Genomic DNA, 20,706 nt, shown 5'->3' with positions numbered 1-20,706 from the left:
CCTATCTCACATGGGGCTCACAGTTCAAATAGAAGGGAAAAAATATATTGAATCCCCATTTTAGAGTGATAGTATATCATTTGGATGTTTCCCACATGATAATCCAATTCTTTGAGGAAAAAAATTATAAACAAGTGTTCTATATAAATATTTTTTGAAAGACATTTGGTTCCAAATATGCTTCATTAGCCAACATCTAAGCAAAATGAATTCACCATTTTTTCTAGCTTGCAAAAAAAAAATTAGATATGCTCACCAGGGTTGGGACGTTGTCTATATTCTTCTGACCTCGTTAATCTTTTTCAGAAAAGACTAAACAACAGAAACTTCAACTTGCAACCATTCCAAAAAAAGTGCGAATTCCCAGCAAGATAAAAAGACTGACAAATGAACGTGAGGGAAACGCTCCGTCACATGTCCGTAATTTTGCAGGTAAATGAAATTTTAATTATGCTTTATGAGAAAATCATACAGGAATACATAGCTAAATTTTAAATCTTCTATGACCTGGTAGATGGTTTAGTTGCTAATCATTTCTATTTGTTAACAAACTAGGCTATTTCTGAATTATCTTTAAGCAGTAACTTAATTTGAAGGTACATCTAGGAAAAGACCTGATATATAACAGCACTTTCCCCTAATATTTCTAATGGTTTTGCTAAATGGTAATTTTACAAATCTGTACAATCTGCAATCTGGAGACACCCTCATATCAATCTATTGCAGATTTTAGGGGCAAACAGAGTCTTCAGGAACATCAATTTTGGAACACAAGTTTTTTTTTAATTCTTGTCAACACAATCAAATGTAGCAGATGGTTAAAGATCAAATTTATCAAATTTTTGTCTACAGTTTTAGGACACCAAATTCTCAGAGATTCACTCTCGAAAAAATCTGCTACTCTGCACACACCAATTAGTGAATTCGTATGGATTACAGGATCTACTATACTTGGGGCGGAAGCAAAACTAAGCAACCGAAGTTGATTAGTAGTGTGGTTCAGTGGATAAGGTACGGGTCTGGGAAATCTGAAGGACCTGGGTTTTAATTCTGACTCTGCCAATGGTCTTCTGAGCGACCACGGGTAAGTCACTTAAATTCTCTGTGCCTCAGTTCCCTCAACTGCAAAATAGGGATTAAGGCTGTGAGCCCCATTTGGAACAGGGACTGTGTCTAACCTGATTACCTAGTATCTATCGCAGCACTTAGCACAGTGCCTGGCACATAGTAAGCACTTAGCATATACCATTAAAAAAAGTCCACACTTTCCACTTGTTTGCTTTATGTGTTTAATCTCAAATTATTTTCAAAACTTACTATGAATAGATTTCTTTCAGTAAAGTATTGCAAAATGTCCTATGGACTCGTTATTTTCACAGATCAGTGCAGTGAAGTCTATTTGGGATGCACAGTAACGGCAATTTTCTACCCAAAGTATGACCTATTTTTGTGGTAGAGTGAACACCCTTAATTAAGTGAAGTTCATAAAAAGATATGACCCTTCATATATTTAGACATGTGAGATTGGTTTGTTCACTATCACACCTACTACATAAAAATATGTAAGCTATACAGGAATGAGCAGAAAGCTCAAAGAATCCACTCCTCGCTATATGCCCTGCTTAAAGCTTTTGGAATTGGCTGAAATATCAAATTAAGAACCTTGATCAAGGAAAACTGCTCCTCTTCTTGTCCCCAAACTCAGGACCCATATAGTCACAAACTATGGGTCTAGACTGGGCAACCAGGCAGTAGAAAAAGGCTAGAACCGAGGTTGAAATCACTCTATCTTCTGAGGAGTGAAGTTTATGATGTGGCACAATACGGACTTGTATCTGGTCGGTAGCCAGGAAGACTTCTTTTTGCACACTACTGCCACTGACCTACCCTTCACATGCAGAGAATACACACACACACACACACACACACACACACACACGCACATCTCAGAAACCAGTGTTAAGATTTAAATTATTTTTTCTTTCTTAATACTATGCATAATTTCTATTTTTATAAAAAAGATGAAACTAGAGTAACTGCATTTTAAATAAAAAACTATCCCCAAACTACTTTGCAATAAAGCTGTTTAAGTTAAATGTTACACTTACAGGGCCACCTTCATGAAGGGTATAACCTAAAACATCTGCTCTTTCACATATGTTCTGTTTAAATTTTTAAAAATATAAAAATTACCTCAAAATATAGAAACATGATATATTCACATGCATATTCACAAAATGTATTCATAAAAAAATACATCTCTGACTGCAAAATGCTATAAAATAACACAAAGGCTTACTTGTTTGACATGATTTCTATAAGAAAATGTTCCAGTTAATCACTTTTAATTAATAAACATTACATTTAACTAAATTCCAAGCCCAGTGTTATGTTAAGCCAAAGTAGCAACTACTCCACTAGGTCAATGTTGTAGTTCTTTCTGAAATACTTACTTTTACAGAAATGAACAAAATCACAGCTTGTTCTGCTTCCACTTAGATAACTCCTTGTCTGAGGGACTCATTACCATTAATAGTTCTATCACCCTTATAATATGCATGTATATACATCTTTGATTAAGCTGCCTGCTTTTTTGTTGCTGAAAGGAAAGAGTGTCTGTCTACCTACCATTCTGGACTAATTGCACATTGAGTATTCTCCACTGTCATGGAACAACACCTATACTTTCTATCTACTATGCTGCAGACCCATTTTCTCTTCATAAAACTGAAATGGATTCTTCATCTGCATCTGATAAATAAAAATAAGACAAGAGGAGGAAAACCAGGCCACTCTCTCTCTGGATGCAGTTTGGGGAAAGAGGGATCTCACCAGGGAATGCTTCGAAGACCAGTTCCTCATGTCTACAAAAACAAGTTTAGGTGTGTTGTTTTTTTTTTTTAATTTAAATCACTGTTAGATGAGTTGTGCCGCCATTCCACATGAATCTTAACTGATTACTGTAGGAAAAGCTAAACATTATTACATTCTTTCCAAATGTCTAGCATTAAGAATTAATAAAGTCTCTATAATGTTTGCCTTTCTGCATTATTAAAAAGTAATGATTCGTGTGGAAATCTGCCTGTAACAGGTTTACTTTGTTTTTGTTTTTTTTAATATCACAAAATTCTCTTAAGATGACACAAAGACCCTTTTGTGTGAACTTTGAAACAGGTTCAGACTGAAAAGAAAAATACAGGAACTCATCCTGCATAATGGCATGGCAAGATACAAAAAGTCTTTTTAAAGATAAATGAAAATGTGACTGAAATATGAAGTGATAATACAAATTGTAAATTGGAGTTGGAGGTGTTTCAGAAATAGAAGGAATTTCCAAATTTAAGTTTACATTACCTTAAGAGTCAAAGATATTAAAGATTGCAAAGATCTGTTATATCATCATGTCCACTTCCTTTCCACTGTAGAATTCATCTTTGAATATTTGAGTTTTGTACAAATCAATGTATAGCAACTAACGGTGGGTGGAAGCAGGTTACACTGTACTAAACATAGGATGGAGAGGTTCCTACTTTCTTTGCCCACTGTACAGTTTTGGTCTCGATTTTACGAACTGTAAAATGGAACAATTCTTCCAGGCTCCTCAGATGAGTATAGGAGGCACAAAAAAAGGTATCCCCAGACCATATTGTAATTACTCAGTGTTATATAAATTTTAATAAAATCAGATGGTATAATTTATAGGTAGACTATTCAGGATATTTTCCAAAATTGTATTTTCATCTTTAGTGTTCATTTTCCTGTATTTGTTCCATTCATTTTTTATACAGGACTACTCACAATAACAATCTACTACTTATTAGTATGAACCTAATCCTAAAAATGTTATCTTATTTTTCCAAAATGTGCTTTTTTTTTTTTTTGGGCAAAGATCAGCTCCTTCCTATATGTTTGCTCCTTTGGACAAAAGGAACAGCCTTTACGTGGGCTCCCTTGTAGTCTTCAAAATATGTCTTGCAAACACACATATTTAATTGGCCCCAAATACCGACCAATTTACAATACAGTATCTATAATATGGGCCTCTTGTTACTGCATTCTGAATTAAATAGGGCAAAAATATGACATGCTCATAGGCATGAGAAAATAGGGACTTCCTATAATGTGCATTTAGGCTTAAGAACTCCCATTAATCTCAGTAGGACTGCACACAATCCAAGATAGTTATATCTAAACACACCATGGATCATTGAAGATGAAGTAGCCATTAAAATTGTTAAGGTTCTTTACCTGATTATATGAATTTAATATATGTGCAAGTGGAACTCTTCTAGGTTACACCTGGAAAACACCTTCAACATCTGCAAACACTGTATCTATACAGCTTTTCATTTCTGTATACCACATAATTACGACAATTCTATTTTCTCATTTTACAGATTATCCCAAAAAACTTTCAGAAAAAGATATAGTCCAATAAATTAACAGGGCAGCTTTCTTGAGCCATAAATCAAGTCCTACAATCCACACTCTTTGAATTACAAGTGACATAGTCTTGTAGGCTGTCTCTGTGGCCCATTAATAAAATGAGATAATCCCTATTTGTGGAAATCAAAAAAGGGGTATTTCTATCTTTGCCCTCTCCTCTAAACTCATCTTTTTCCACCTTAGCAGAGAAATGAAGTCTTCCAACTGCAAAGATTTCAAAGATGCAGGTTACATGTCAGGATTTAATATCTGTTTCATATGTTAGTGTTCAAAATGATATGGTTTGTGTTGCCACTACAGAATGTCCATTTGTAATTCAGCAATGAGACAAGTCTGGATACTTTGAACTCTACCTCATTTTCCTGGCCTACAAAATGGAAGCTCTATTTTTCCACCCATTTTAAAAATTTGAGATAAAAAGGGTTAAAAAATGCAATTTAGAGCATGAGGGTCATAAAAGTCACTAAACCTTAGTGAGAGTAATGATATGAACACAGAAAATCTGTAAATGTGACACAATAACCCAGGTAGGTGAAACATCTCATTTATTGAAACTTCCTATCTGATTGTAACAATGCTCACAAAATTAAATGCATAAATATTAATTTTATGTATCACATAAGATACAGGCAATGAAAGTGCAATGTTTACATTTATGGGTGACTCATTAGTGTTTTATTGTGTGAAACACTAGGAGGCATCAGTTGGGTAAAAAAGGAGTTCAATTTAGAAAGAAGAAATTACTGCAGAATTGGACGTCTAAGGGCTTGGGCATTTTAAAATGTTATAATCTAAACCATAATTTTATTCACCACTCCAACTGTCAAAACTTTATAGTCTACTGCAAAGTGTGATTATATTTTAACACTTGTCAAATATATATGCATTTGTCAAATAACTTTCAAGTGCACTATGTGGCCTGAATACAGCTAAATAATTTTTTTAAGGCGAATATTTTCAGTAGTAAGAGAATATAATGAACGTTCACTACTGCTCTTTTTTCTGTTCAGTTAGAGAACTAAGCATGTTATGCCATGAAGGTGCTACGCGAACATTTCCATTAGGACAAATTTAGAGCATTGGCACTTTTTTTAAAAAAAAATTAAAATATCGTATGACAAGAAGGCATAACTGTTCATTAGGCTGTACTACAGCCTATTATTTTACTTAAGCCCATTACAGCACACATCTCGGGGTCCTTAGTCTTTACTGGAAATCATCATTTAAAAACTGCATTTTCCATTTTCTGAACTATCTTACACAGGGTTAGTCTTAGTTAAATCAATTGAAATGGGAACGCGCCTTGTCTTTCAGCAGCAGTCAGCTTTTATCTCTGACCTATCAAAATGACATGTGAACTGCCTAATCCTCCTTTTATAAGGTACATAAGACTTTATTGTCACTGTTGGTTTTGTGAATCGCCTCTATAAGCTGATCTGATTTCCCAAAGATGACAGATCTCAGAACAGCCAAGCTTTTCTGACTCAACAGCCCTGCAGTCAATGTGACAGTGAGATTAAGGTACAGTACTGAAGACATCAGTTTTTAATCACCTGTCCACATGCACCATATTGACCACCAGCTCTCAGAAGATTATCTGAAATCCTTTTAGAGTATCCAGGCAATTACAGTGCTTGTAAAATTAGGCTGTGTGTGTGTGCAAGTGAGTGTGTATGTGTGTGTGTATATGTTATTTTGAATGCTTTGATTTTTCCCTTCCACCATTAATGTCCGCTGTGTGGACATCACTTTTGAAATATGGGGCAAAACTTTTGTCATCACGACTTAAAAGTCCGTTTTATGACCCTTAAATTAGACGTTAAACTTTTCTACGATCCTTTGATTTACACTTCGCCTATGTTAGTCCCAATTTAATAGACCTGTACAAACTGTCACGCATCCTAAATATCACTATAGCTATATTTTCCAGTTTTGTTATATTCTGAGATTTTTATAAGCTCAATATATTTCATGTAGATAATTGGGGAAGTTTAACCACAAATTATGCTGAAATACTAGAAAAAGAAAGTTCCTAAAGATGACAAAATTTTGTAGGATTCTATTTGTGCAATTTTTAAAACAAGCATTACAAGAGTACTACGCTTTACATACAGATATGCAATTTGGTAAACTGTTGGAGAATGGAAAGATATAGTATGTGCGGGACTGTTTATGTGTGTGTGTATATGCGCGTGTGTGTATTTGCGCGCGTGTGTAAATTTGAAGATAGTTAAATGTGTGCCAATCCTTTTAGAGTCTTAACACAAATATTTTTGGTTTAGTATAATCAAAAATTATATTTTTCCTCCAGCTAGAATTGTTTTATTGGTATATTTATAAAGCATTTGGAAAATTAACCTGTTACAAATAAAAACAAAAAAAACCCCACAACTAGTAAAATAATTTTGCAACTTCTACTCAGCATCAACAATGAATGGAGTTATATAAACACTCAGATTTTTGTTTTAATATGTTGAAAACACCAATAACAGCATGTTTGAATACCTCAAGAAGTAAAAGGAACACTTTAGGAGAGATTGTCCAGTGCTTGTGGACGAAGTTACGGATTACGATCTGTCACACCTATCCCTTTATCTGCCAACACATTACGTATTTATATAAACTAACACTGTTAAGTACTTTCAATGTAAAATATTGTCTTTTAAAAACTTCTTGCACATTATGGCAATAATGTGGGAAAACGCAATAGCAAAATACTGCAGAATCCTGTCAAGTTTGTCAAGACTAGAAATGTAACAAAAATATATTTCTTTGCATAGTTTATGAAACATGTTGAACTAAAATGTATAGTCCAAACATATTTTGGTAAACCTTTTGAGTCATTCTGTCTTGATAACTCCTTGATAATACCATTAAAAATTTTATTTCAGGGAACTTAGAACTGAATATCCTAAAAATGTTGGTTTCCTCTTTTTCCACTATCCATTTTAGCTATCATATCTAATTTTGTCTCTTGAATTTTTAAAAGAAGGTGACATGACGACAGCTTCAGGAGTACTTTTGTACTTATTTAAGAATTTCATGCATAAATACGGGGGAAATAATATGGCACATTAATGACTTTATTTAAAAAGTGCCAAAGCAACAAAAATGCAGTTTATGAGCCAGGCATATGTCTTTAGCCATCCATAAATGATGACACAATTAATACTGAGTACAAATGAAAACCAAGATTTTGGAAGTCACTAACTGCGTACTTCAAACTAAAATCCGTACAGAATACAGAGGTTAAAATGGGTTCACAGGTGGTTATATTCCCATGTCCAGCCAAGCCTCTAGGGATTAGAGTTATTATACTCCACATAAACATCTTTACCTTGCAACCACAATGCTACGCAAGGTGCCAGTGAAAGGAGAAGGCAAATCACTTTTTAGATGGGTCTAGGAAAGAAGACAGCCGCCTCTTTTTAAGTGCTTTCATACACCTATTCGATCAGAGTGTATTTTGTAAGTTAGTTCCTATTAAACTTAAAATCAAATTAGCCATAGCAAAGTGCATACTGTGTCAAGCTCTTCTCTTTGAGAACCAGGAAAATACTGGCAGAGCGCCCGATCTTCCTTAATTATACTGTCTCAGGATTTGTGTTTCAAAGTATTTTATAGAAAAGGAACATCTTTAATGAGCTTATCATCCCCAGGGCCTAACGAGAAAAGGTTTTTCCTAAGGAAAAGGAACTGCTGAGCCCTAACCGTCCGAGATAACTCCAATCAAAGTTTCATTTAGCTCTCTCCCCTCGTTGCCATATTTTCCTTTGGAAGGTGACACGGGTATTAATACTGAAATGTGACTCCTTCCACGGCTTTGCAGGAAAATTCTGCAGTGAATTATTCGAAAAACACCCAGGTCCTCAGTTAGGTCACAGAGAAATGGGCTGTGGTCTCTGTCAACTTTATCACAGACTTTCAGTAACTTTCATCCAAAGGCCATATGGAAGAGGATTTAACCTTGCTTGTTTTGGGTTCCCTCCCCTCCCGTTACATATTGGCCCTGACCTTTCACAAGAACGTGAATGCTTAAACCCACAACTTGCATTCTGAAAGATGTAGACCCCAGGAGCCTGGGGTGGGGACTTCTTATGGCACTGACAACTGAGAAGTCCTTTCTCCTCCTAGCTCTTGGGGGACTAGATGGGCCGCCCTGGCAGGCAATGAGGCAGACAAGACAGCCAGGCAGGCTCTTCCCCAAACTAATCTCAAGAATGAAACCCTAGCTCCTCCAGGCAGATCAGGTGAAGTTGGGAGGAGGAGGGTCGCGCCCCACACAGCACGGTGGGAGTAGCATCTTTCCTCGGAGAACGCTGCTCCATTTGGCTCTAAGATCCACGGCGTTGGGGGAGAAAGATCACGACTCCTGCAAGTCCAACATCCTCCCTCATCTCCAAAAGGCTAATGCCAAACGAGCTAACTTCGGGGAACTTTAAAAAGCTGAGGACCTGCAGGGCTGCTGAGATTGACTGAAAAGTTACTTTGGGGGAATGGCGCGGAAATACCTTTTAAAGGGGGAGGGAGGGGACCTTCCCCCCCCCCAAAGAAAAAAAAAGCCACTCCAAATGGGGACTCCAACCTTCCCCAAACGCTCCCCCCTCCTCCGAGGGTGCAAACCCAAGGCTCCCGGAATCCGCCCGAAACGTCAGGTCCTACTTACATGAGAGAGACCCCCGATGGGACTAGTCCCGGGGCTATTTTCCTTTCTCGGCAGAAGCCAAAAAAAAGGCGCAATAATTTCTGACTTCTTCCTCCAGCCTTGCAAAGGTTCTCCACCTGATCCGACGTGCGGCCGCCGCGGACGAAGCCCACGCTGGCAGGCAACCTTCAAAGTCAATCCAATAGCAGCAGCCGGGCGAGGTCTGGGGTGTGTGCTTGTGTGTGTGTGTGTGTGTGTGTGGGTGGGTGGGGGCTGTGTGCGCGCTCCGGGGTGTGTGTCGTTGTGGGTCGGTGTGTGTGCGCACGCGTGAGTGCAGCGTGAAGGAGGAGGAGGAGGAGGAGGAGGAAGGAGAGGGAAGAGGAGGGGATGGAGGAGGAGGAGGAAGGAAAGAAAGAAAGAAAGAAAGAAAAAAAAAAAGGTGCCCGGAGTTCGCCCCTGGCCGGGTTCAAAGTCACCGGGCTCGTCCTGGAAACGGCGTCCGGGAAGGAAGTGACAGAAGACGGATGGAGAACAGCTCACTGCCTGGCTCGTATCATCGCGGAAAAGAGAGGGGAAGACAGCCAGCCAAGGGATTCAAAGCTGCACGCCTGATGGGCTGTCTTTTTTTGGTGGTGGTGGTGGTGGTTTTGTTTCTCCCACCCTCCAGCCCCCCGCTTCTCTCCTTCTCCCCCGTCCCCTCTTTCTTCCCTCCCTCTCTCTCCCTCTGCCTCTCTCCCCCAATCCCAAACGAATGACTCTCTCCTCCCGAGCTGGAGAAATAATCAGTTTCACTCTTGCTCAAGGGGGCGGGGCCAGATCCCGAAGCATTTTTAATAAAACAAACATACAGCAGCTCCTTCCTCACCCCTCCGGTCTCAACTAGATTGATAAATTACTCCACTCCACTCCTTTAATTATGTATATGGTATGCAGAATAAATCACTGCACATCAGCACCTCAATCAAGCACTTTTAAATGATAATTGCATCTTGGGTGAATCAATCTTTCCATGCCTGACATTTTGCTAATTTTAGTTTTACGGTGGGGTAATGGCACACGCCATACGCCACCCTAATGACAATTCTTTATTACGCGAAATTAAGACAACACGGTGGGCGACTCCGTATTGCTCCCGAAGTACCGTAGCTGGAGAGCGCTGCAGATCCTGGCAGATAAAAGACTTTTCGCAGACGCCTTGGGCGCGCACAAACACACACGTCTACACACACACTCATGCAGGCAGGCTTGCACAGCGCGCCTAGCGCACGACGGCTCAAGGTCCCTCCAAAATCACGACACCGGCACTGACCTACATTATCGGGATAGAAAGCGTTAGCGCTCGGCCCCTTTCCCGCTTGAAGATACGTTAACCCTCTGCTTTCCTCTGCTGTGCGTGTCGCCATAGAAATACCCACATGCCGCCCAGAACCGCTACGAACGGTTGCAACCGTTTCCATTCATTCCCCAGGACCCATCGCCCACACGCATCTGGGCTGCTGTGCGAGGATGTTCTCCCTTACTTGGTTCTGGGGGATGTTTGGTTGCTTTGAAGGACTCGGGGCATCTCTTCCACTCTCTCTCCCTCACCTTATTGGATTTTCTCCCGAGCCTGCAGCCTGTAAACCAAACCAACTTCCCAAACTCATTAGGCTTCCGTATCCAATTGCTGATGACTTCACTCACCCTGGACCGGTTCAGCAACACAGGAAACAACAATAAGGACAGATAAGGAACAGGGGTGATGCTTAAGTTAAGAAATTGCATAGAGCCCCCCCCCCCTTTTTTTTCAGAGAAACAAAACAAGACAGATAGAGAACTTCAATTTTAAAAAAAAACCCAAACTCCTTGATCCGATACGTAAAAGTCCAAGGCTTTTATCAAAAGCTATCTTTTCAGGATTGTTTGTTTTCTGAAATGCTATATTTCTCACATGCTAAATTAAAAATCAGAATGTATCACATGGAATCAAAACTGAAACCACAGGTTTGGGGCACCAATATATAGTCAAGTGGATGTGCGGGTGTGTGTGCAGAATTGCATTTGACAAAATGCATTCCAGTTTTATAAAAGCATCAAGTATTGGGATATTTTGGAAGCAAGGACAGGCTCATTCCATGGACAACTCGGTTGATGATTAAGGACAGAAAGAAAAAAAAAATCGGCTAGTTAGACTGTTGCTTTCTTTCCTGTTTTCTCTATTCTTCATTTCAGCTGAATCGAATCCTAATACCCAGGCGCCTTGCTCGCACACAATGAGTTTAAGTATTGCCAGCGAAACTTAAAAGCAGGGCTCAAGGCCACCGATGCCTTGTACCCGGGAGGTGTGGTCCAATGAGACTCCTGGCTTTCAGCATGGTGATGCCCATCTTGATCATGCAATGCCCATCTTGATCTGCAGGGCATTGGATCCTGGAACAGTCTACAGGACTTCGTGGGAAAGAAATTCCACAGTACTGTATTGTATGCCAATCAGTCCTTTTGCAGCCCTCAGGTTTCTAACAAATTACCGTTGTGATTATCTGTGGGGCCACGTTGAGTGTCTTTCTTTTACTACAAGAAATAAAGGAAACCGTCCCAGTGAAGAACATATTGAAAACAGCAATTTTGCAGATTAATATAGACGTTGCTTCTCTCTCTTTTCCTTTATATTTGGCTGGGCTGACTTCAAGAGGAGGTAATGTCTATTACCCTATGCCAGGCGTTTTGAAGGATACAACTTTTAAGCTGCATGCAGAGGTCCGCAGATCTTAAAACATCAAGTCAAAAGGCCACAGAGAGCTATGTGGACCTCCAAAACTCAAGTCATAACTCCACGGAGACTCCTAAGTATCCAGTGACTTTATAACAGTGAATAGCTGAGTACTATAATCTGCTACCTCACGTGGATTAATCCATCTGTTGTGGTTAACTTCCCTTTCTGGATTATTTTGAGAGGTTATTTTCTTTTATTTGTACACCACGTTTCTAAAACTATGGCACAGAACAGACGCTCCAGATACCTCTAGATTTTCATCCCAAAATGTCTGAGATGGGCCCCCACTGGCGTTTGGGAACATTCACATTTAATTGATGAAACGGAAGAATCTTTACATCTTTCACCTGAACTGATCCCTGATAGACTCAAATTAAACAATGCAACATTTGGCAGCATTGTTAAGATGAAACCTTAGGATATGAAATGTAACTAAATGTCTGTCTTTTTTTTTTCTGTGGGAGTATGATTGTCTCACACCTAACCATCAGACATCCCTTTCAGTTGATTATTGCTCTTCTCTTGTTTTCATTTTAAATGTTGCACAAATGAACTAAACTGTTTTTTTTCTCTCGAAGAGGTCTTAGACTACATTTTTTAACACTATTAAAACCGCAGAGCAGCAGAAGCTGCGAAGCAAATAATGCTCGGCGTTTAAATTATAAGATAGGGTACTTTCCATTTTCCAAAGAGAGTTCTGTCCCATTTTACTCCACCCCTTTCTTCGACTACTACCTCCCTATGTTATAACAGCAGTGCACTAAAGCCCTGTGGACTGTGTCTGTCTGCTTTTAAGCCTGGCCCACGCTGGGTGTAGCTCTTGAAGTGAGCTTTAAAAAATTATTTTAAAGTGAGCTGGGGCGGTTGCCACAGCAACCCACCCTGAGATGAAAAAAGGCTATAGATTAATCTACCCCACAAGATTATTCAACAGTACAGTATTTGTTCTTCAGTCAGGATACTTTTTCAATACATATACTTTTGTAATTGAACATAAAAGTTTAGAAAATCAAAAAAGGATGTGAATTCCAATAGCATTTATTTAAATATATCTTACACCTCTTTTACACTTGTAAAGTAAGAAGATGTACGTACCTTCTTGGGAAATGAATTAATTGTAAAAGATACATGCAAAGGCAGGCGCTGAAAGCTGACACATGAACTTTAAACAAAATGGCATGCCATTACTAAAATGGTGTAACGTAAAGCAAGTAATGATTATATAAAACCTGTGTCATTGCAATACCTATAAGTACATAATGCAGCAGAGTTGATGTCAGCTTTACTTGGAGGATACAATCTGAACTGGTATAACAATAATATTAAAGTCTAGTGAATGTAATAAAAATGAATCACTCACCACATACATCTCTTTATTGGCAAATCATCTGACCCCAATTCCTTACTTAATCTCTTTCATAGAAGTTACTTCACAGTTTTCAACTCTTCTTTGGCACCTCAAAAATTTTAAAATAGAAGTTATTTTAAAATGCAGACCGCTGTAAATGGAATAAATACATTTAAATAGATTGATCAGAGCAAATGTCAAAAATAAAAAGAAAGATGTTTAAAATTATTTTTCCAGTTTTTATGTAAACTCGAAATATTACCTGCAATCATGAATTGTGATTACCCACGTCTTTATAGGGGCAGTGATATTTACTAAACATTTGAGTTTAAAGATGCACAGGTTGCTCCAAAAGAGAACAACCATTGATAATGTTTACAGTTGTTGAAACAATGATCTGCAGTCTTTATTTGCTGTGTTCAATCTTTCTTTCACCTTGTGACCAAAGCTTCTGATTTTATATTTCATATTTGAAATTTACCTTCAAAGGATATTAAAAATGTTTTCTCTCAGATGAACAGACAAGTGGACTCTATAAGGGGCAAAAATAAATGGCTCATTCGCTAAACTGAATTGCTCAAATGATTTCATTTGAGGAATCATTTGTATACATTAGAAGGACAGAAGAAATTTTTAAGAAGACGTATTTTCAATACTTCAGAATACATGGTGTAGATTCAGCACAGCTCGGATAGATTTTTCTTTCTTTAATATGGCCTGGGTTCCCAGAGAATTTTTTATAGCCCGAGTTCAGAAGTGGAAACCAGAATGTCCGGAATCATAACCAAAGTCTCGATATTGAGTCTCTCTGTGGCCTAGAACAAAAGATGTAACTTCTCTGAATCTGATTTCTCATTTTAAATACTGGAATGACTACTAGTCGGGAAGATTCAGTAAGAGGTACCAAGCCCTCTAAAGGTTAAAAATGCCAAATCTTGTTTGTTTTACTTCAGAGGAAGAGGAAATGTGTTTGGAGAGTTCTATTTTGAGGAAGATAATGTGGTCCTATTTTGAAGTAGTCAGATTACTTAATCTACCAGGAGTAGTACCATGTACTTCTTAGTATGTGACTTGCGGGAGACCTCTCTCCTTTTGACTCCCTTTGGGAAGCCATGCCCAAATTTATGACCTTCAGCAAGCATTATGCCATGATTTTGGAGGGGGGGGGTGGTTCCTGAAGTAGAGGAGAATAATAATTGTGATATTTGTTGAGCACTTACGATGTGCCAAGCTTTGTAATAAGCACTGGGGTAGATACAGGATAATCAGGTGCCCCGTGGGGCTTACAGAGTAAATAGGAGGGAGAATACGTATCCAATTCCCATTCTGCAGATGAGGGAACTGAGGCATAGAGAAGTGAAGTGATTTGCCCCAGATCACACAGCAGGCAAGTGGTGGAGCGGAATTAGAACCCAGGGCCTCTGACTCCCAGGCCTGTATCCATTCCGCTAGGTCACACTGTTTCCCACCCAAAGACATGGAAATTTCTTGGATATAAAAACCAGCATTAAGATGCGCTGCCTTCATCCTGAAACGATTTACGGTATTGGGATTCCATCACATCTGTTGCTTGTATAGGCATTAATAGATATGAAAAAAATCATGTACAAGTGAATTTGCCTGAAATTCAACTTGCTTACACTATGTGATCTACCACACATTTCTTTATGCAAGGTATCTATTCTGTTGAATTCAATGTAAATGGGCGTAATATAAAATATTTAAGGACTTATTCAGAATACCCATCCAGTGAACATCCGATATTGGCCTGATCAGTTTTATGTTTAATCAATTTAGATATAGCCATATTAAAGAGATTCTTCTTAGTTCAGTGGCTCCATTCTCAAAGACTTTTTTTTTAATATAAGACTATTATTCAAGTAGATGGGGATTCTTTGATTCCAAGGATGGATCTTCTCAATTCCCCTAATCGTCTCAGTCTCTTTGAAGCCGCGTGGCTTAGTGGAAGGAGCATGGGCTTGGGAGTCAGAGGTTCTAACAGAGGTTCTAATCCCAGCTCCGCTGCTTGTCAGTTGTGTGACCTTGGGCAAGTCACTTTGCTTCTCTGTGCCTCAGTTACCTCATCTGTAAAATGGGGATGAAGACTGTGAGCCCTACGTGGGACAACCTGATTACCTTGTATCTACCCCCAGCGCTCAGTGGCACATAGTAAGCGCCAAGAATACCAAATATTATTCTTCTTATTACTACTAGTACTACTTGATATGTGTCTTTTCATCACTTTAGCACGCTCTCCCTGGTGCGGGGGTGGGAGGGCTGAGTGGGGAAGGGGAGAAAGGGTGTTGGAGAGTTAATTCGTTGGGAAAAGGGGAGCCAACGAGTTACGGACTAAATATTTGAGGTCCAGGTTGGAGAGCTGAGGGGATCGGAGGCCAAATACTTGGTCTCTGGATCATGTGCGCGGAGTCACCTCTGGGGGGCTCAGAGGAGGGCTGGTCCTGACTGCCACCGTGACAGAGCTGAAATAAAGTGGCCGAGACCACAGATAATAATAATACTTTTGTATTTGTTAAGCGCTTACTATGTGCCAAGCACTGTTCTAAGTGCTGGGTAGATACAAGGTAATCAGGTTGCCCCACATGGGGCTCACAGTCTTCATCCCCATTTTCCAGATGAGGTCACTGAGGCCCAGGGAATAATAATAATGATGCTGGTATTTAAGTGCTTACTATGTGCCAAGCACTGTTCTAAGCGCTGGGTAGATACAAGGTCATCAGGTTGCCCCACAGGGAGCCCACAGTCTTCATCCCCATTTTCCAGATGAGGTCACTGAGGCCCAGAGAAGTGAAGTGACTGGCCCAAAGTCACCCAGCCGATAAGGGGCAGAGGCGGGATCAGAACCCACGACCTCTGCCTCCCGGGCCCGGGCTCTTGCCATTGAGCCAGGCCGGTTGGTGGATGGGCGGTCAGTGGCCGGGCAACCTGACAGCACAGCCTGCGTTAAGCTTCATCCTTTCGGGTCTTGCGGGTCTCCCCCTCCCCAAGAAAATCTCCTCCGCGGGCTGGGGACCGGGCAGGGCAGGGCAGGGGGCAGCGCGGGGGCTAATGCCACGTGGGAGTGGGCAGGGCCCGGGGGGCCAAGGGCAGGGCCAGGGGCAGGGGCAGGGGCAGGGGCGGGCCCGGGGGCGGGGGGGGGGCAGGACTGGGCGGTGCCTGGGGGCCCGGGGTGCGGGTCGCTGTGCGGGGCAGAGCCGGGGGGAGTTTCGGGGCTGGACGGAGGCCGGAGGGAAGGGTCCCGTGCGGGGACAGGGGCCGGAGGAATTGGTCTGCGGGATCGGGGGGTCTGTGCGGGATCGGGGGGTCTGTGCGGGGCGGAGGATCTGTACGGGGCTGGAGGAATTGATCTGCGGGGCCGGGGTCTGTGCGGGGCTGGAGGGGAATTGGTCTGCGGGGTCGGGGGGCGGTCTGTGCGGGATCAGGGGGTCTCTGCGGGGTCGGGGGTCTGTGCGGGGCCAGGGGGTCTGTGCGGGGTCGGGGGTCTGTGCGGGGTCGGGGGACTATGCGGGGTCGGGGGACTGTGCGGGGTCAGGGGGGTCTGTGCGGAATCAGGGGGTCTGTGCGGGGCCGGCGGTCTGTGCGGGGCCGGGGGTCTGTGCGAGGTCAGGGAGTCTGTGCGAGGTCAGGGGGTCTGTGCGGGGTTGGGGGTCTGTGCAGGGTCGGGGGTCTGTGCGGGGCCGGGGGTCTGTGCGAGGTCAGGGGGTCCGTGCGGGGCCGCGCGCTTAGGAGAGGAGAGCAGCGGTGTCCGGGGGTCGGAGCGCGGCGGGGAGCGGGCCTGCCCGCTGGAGCCCTCTGACACAAGTGGCAGCTCATCTCTGCTCCTAGGACGCGGCGCGGGGGAGAAACAACCAAACCCCCCAAAACCCAAAAAGCAGCAGAGAAGGAGAAGCCCCGGACCATTCATTCACGCAGTCATTCAATCGCATGTATTGACCGCTTACTTACTGTGTGCGGAGCACTGGACTAAACGTTGGAAAGTACAACTCGTCTAAGGGGGCATAGCCCCCCCCCCACCCCAAACACCCACCCCCACACCCCCACACCCACACACACCCCTCCCCCCCTCCATCCCCCCCAACACGCGCGCCTCGCCCCCTTCCTGGTGCGCACACTGTCGGACGCTGTGTCTCCCAGAAGTCATCCCAGGACTTTTGGGCCGATTTGTTTTTTGATTGATTGATTTTTTTTTTTTTTTGGTCATGCATGCAATCGTATTGATTGAGCGCTTACGGTGTGCGGAGCACTGTACTAAACGTGTGGAAAGTACAACTCGTCTAAGGAGGCATCGCCCCCGCACCCTAAACACACACACACAGACACACACACACAAACACAGACACACCCCTCCATCCCCCCAACACACGCGCCTCGCCCCCTTCTTGGTGCGCACACTGTCCGGGCGCTGTGACTCCCAGGAGTCATCCCAGGACTGTTCGGCCGATTTGTTTTTTCGATTGATTTTTTTTTTTTGAGTCATGCATTCAATCGTATTTATTGAGCGCTTACTGTGTGCGCAGCACTGTACTAAGCGCTTCCCCGTCGGACCCAAACCGGTCGTCTGTTTCCCCCCTGGCCCCGTCTGTCGGTGTGGCAAGGCGGGCCTGGGCCGGGACCAGCCGCCTCCGAGAAGGGAGAAAAAATCCCTAAAACTCCAAAAAACAAACCCCGCAGCACCAAGCTAGAAGCAGCGTGGCTTAGTGGAAAGAGCCCGAGCTTGGGAGTCACTGGTCGTGGGTTCTAATTCCGCCTCCGCCACCTATCAGCTGTGTGACTTTGGGCCACTCACTTCACTTCTCTGCGACTCAGTGACCTCATCTGTGAAACGGGGATGAAGACTGTGAGACCCAAGTGGGACAACCTGATTACCTTGTAATAAATAATAATAATGTTGGTATTTGTTAAGCACTTACTATGTGCAGACCACTGTTCTAAGCGCTGGGGTAGACACAGGGGAATCAGGTTGTCCCACGTGGGGCTCACAGTCTTAATCCCCATTTTACAGATGAGGGAACTGAGGCACAGAGAAGTTAAGTGACTTGCCCACAGTCACACAGCTGACAAGTAATAACAATGGCATTTGTTAAGCACTTACTATGTGCAAAGCACTGTTCTAAGCGCTGGGGAGGAAACAAGGTGATCAGGTTGTCCCACGTGGGGCTCACAGTCTTAATCCCCATTTCCCAGATGAGGTAACTGAGGCACAGATAAATTAAGTGACTTGCCCAAAGGTACACAGCTGACAAGCGGCTGATCTGTGATTTGAACCCATGACCTCTGACTCCCAAGCCCGGGTTCTTTCCCCTGAGCCACGCCGCTTCTCAACCTCAGTGTTTAGAAGAGTGCTTGGAACATAGTAAGCGCTTAAAAAACATCATAATTATTTTTATTGTTAAGACCCTCCCGACAGACCCACCCAGACCCAGCAGGGTTGAGGAGGAGGAGAGAGAACAAGTAGTGGGTGGGCGATGGAGGAGGAGGAGGAGGAGGAGGAGGAATAGATGGGGGACAGAAAAGGAGAAGTTGTGGTGGACCGGGGGGGCAAGCAGAGGAGATGAAGTAGTTGTTGGGGGTGGAGGAGAAGGAGAAGTGGATGGGGACAGAGGAGGAGGAGGAGATGAAGAAGTAGTGGATGGGGGATGGGGGGTGGAGGAGAGGAGAAGTAGTGTTTGAGGGATGGAGGAGGAGGAGGAGAAGTAGTGGATGGAGGATGGAGGAGGAGAAGTAGTAGTGGATGGGGGATGAAGAAGGAGAAGAAGAAGAAGTAGTGGATGGGGAATGGAAGAGAAGAAGAAATAGTGGAGGAGGAGGAGGAAAAGTAGTAGTGGATGGGGGATGGAGGAGGAGGAGGAGGAGTAATGGATGGGGAACAGAGGAGAAGAAGAAGAAGTAGTGGATGGGGATGGAGGAGAAGAAGAAGAAATAGTGGATGGGGGGATGGAGGAGGGGAGAAGAAGTAGATGGGGAACAGAGGAGGAGAAGAAGTAGTAGTGGATGGGGGTGGAGGAGAAGAAGAAGCAGTAGTGGATGTGGGATGGAGGAGGAGAAGTAGTAGTGAATGGGGGATGGAGGAGGAGAAGAAGTAATGGATGGAGGAGAAGAAGAAATTGTGGATGGGGGATGGAAGAGGAAGAGAAATAGTAGATGGGGAACCGAGGAGAAGAAGAAGTGGATGGGGGATGGAGGAGAAGTAGTGGATGGGGACAGAGGAGGAGGAGAAGAGGAAGTAGTGAATGGGGACAGAGGAGGAGAAGTAGTGACAGATGAGGAACAGAAGAGGAGAAGCAGTAGTGAATGGGGGAAAAAGGAGGAGAAGTAGTAGTGGATGAGATATGGAGGAGAAGTAGCAGTTGAGGGATAGAGGAGAAATAATGGATGGGGGAGCGGAGAAGGAAGAGAAGTGGATGGGGGTTGGAGAAGGAGAAGTGAGAGAGGTAGGAGAAGTGAGGGAGGAAACAAAATTGGGGATTTTTTTCTTTCTTTTTCATTGGAGGATGGGTGAAATGAAGAGGAGAAGCCAGGGTGGTTGGGGTGGTTAAGAAATTAAAACATAGGTGTCAAATCCCGAGCTCAAATCTCATCACGCTACTAACTACTGTTAGAGCCCTGGCAAAAATAGTTCCATTTTTTGTGTCTGGAGACACCAATGGTCTTTAAGAGGGGCTCCAGACCCCGCTTCCACAATAGTACAGTTGGGTTTGTGGGTTATTTCAGAGAGCCTACTATCCAATGGATGTGGGCAGGCAATGTGTCTGTAGATTGTTGTAGTGTACTCTCTCAAGCGGTCAGTATAGTGCCCTGCGCAAGGTAAGTGCTCAATAAATATGATTTACTACCCTTTCCCCTTCCCATAATATTTTGAATATTCCCTGACTTTAGAGTATATTTAAACCAAATACCTTTTGGAGTACGCTGAGGAGAGCGAAACCTTTCGATTGATATTGTCCCAGTTTAGAGCTTCTCGGAATTTCTCCTATAAACCCCTAGTCCCTGGAGTTTTTTTTAATATGGCTATAAAAATTCACTTTACAGAAAGCCGACATAATATAAGATCTTATGCCAGGAACAAAATTGGTATAGTTTCTCTCTAGAAAGGAACACCATCTTGTTCATTTGAAGCAGCATCTTTGGAAAGTCTACTTTCTTTCGAATGGAGGAAATCATAGTACATTGTAATGTACTAATTTGTCTCCAGACGCATGCTAAATCTTCAACATTTTGTTCGGTCATAACATTAATGTGTACCTTTCCCAAAAAGTTGAACAACCCATTTTTTTATGGTATTTATTAAAGCGCTTACTCTGCACCCGGCACTGTTCTAAGCGCTGAGGTAGGTACAAGGTAATCAGGTTGGACACAGTCTGTGTCCCACATGGGGCTCACCAGTCGTAATCTCCATTTTACAGATGAGGTAATAAGCACAGAGAAGTTAAATAACTTGCCCAAGGTCACACAGCAGACAAGTGGCAGAGACAGAATTAGAACCCAAGTACTAACTCC

General features: G+C 42.6%; 1 protein-coding gene across 12 annotated transcripts in view; it reads right to left on the bottom strand.

Moving 5' to 3' along the window:
- The window catches only part of MEF2C (myocyte enhancer factor 2C), a 191,709-nt gene that overhangs the window by 156,556 nt on the left and 14,447 nt on the right, over positions 1–20,706 (bottom strand). For 10 of the 12 annotated variants that reach the window (XM_007672694.2, XM_007655308.2, XM_007655253.2 and 7 more), the window contains exon 1: positions 9,113–9,483. The gene's annotated coding sequence lies outside the window, so the exon portion shown is untranslated. Of the gene's footprint in view, positions 1–9,112; positions 9,484–13,203; positions 13,301–20,706 lie in introns of those variants that run through there. The other 2 variants (XM_007673187.4, XM_039911211.1) reach the window with 1 other exon arrangement.

Source organism: Ornithorhynchus anatinus, chromosome 1 (assembly GCF_004115215.2).
Source record: "Ornithorhynchus anatinus isolate Pmale09 chromosome 1, mOrnAna1.pri.v4, whole genome shotgun sequence".
Classification (NCBI taxonomy): domain Eukaryota; kingdom Metazoa; phylum Chordata; class Mammalia; order Monotremata; family Ornithorhynchidae; genus Ornithorhynchus; species Ornithorhynchus anatinus.
Note: the sequence above shows the minus strand (reverse complement) of the source record. Positions and strands in the feature narration are given on the sequence as shown.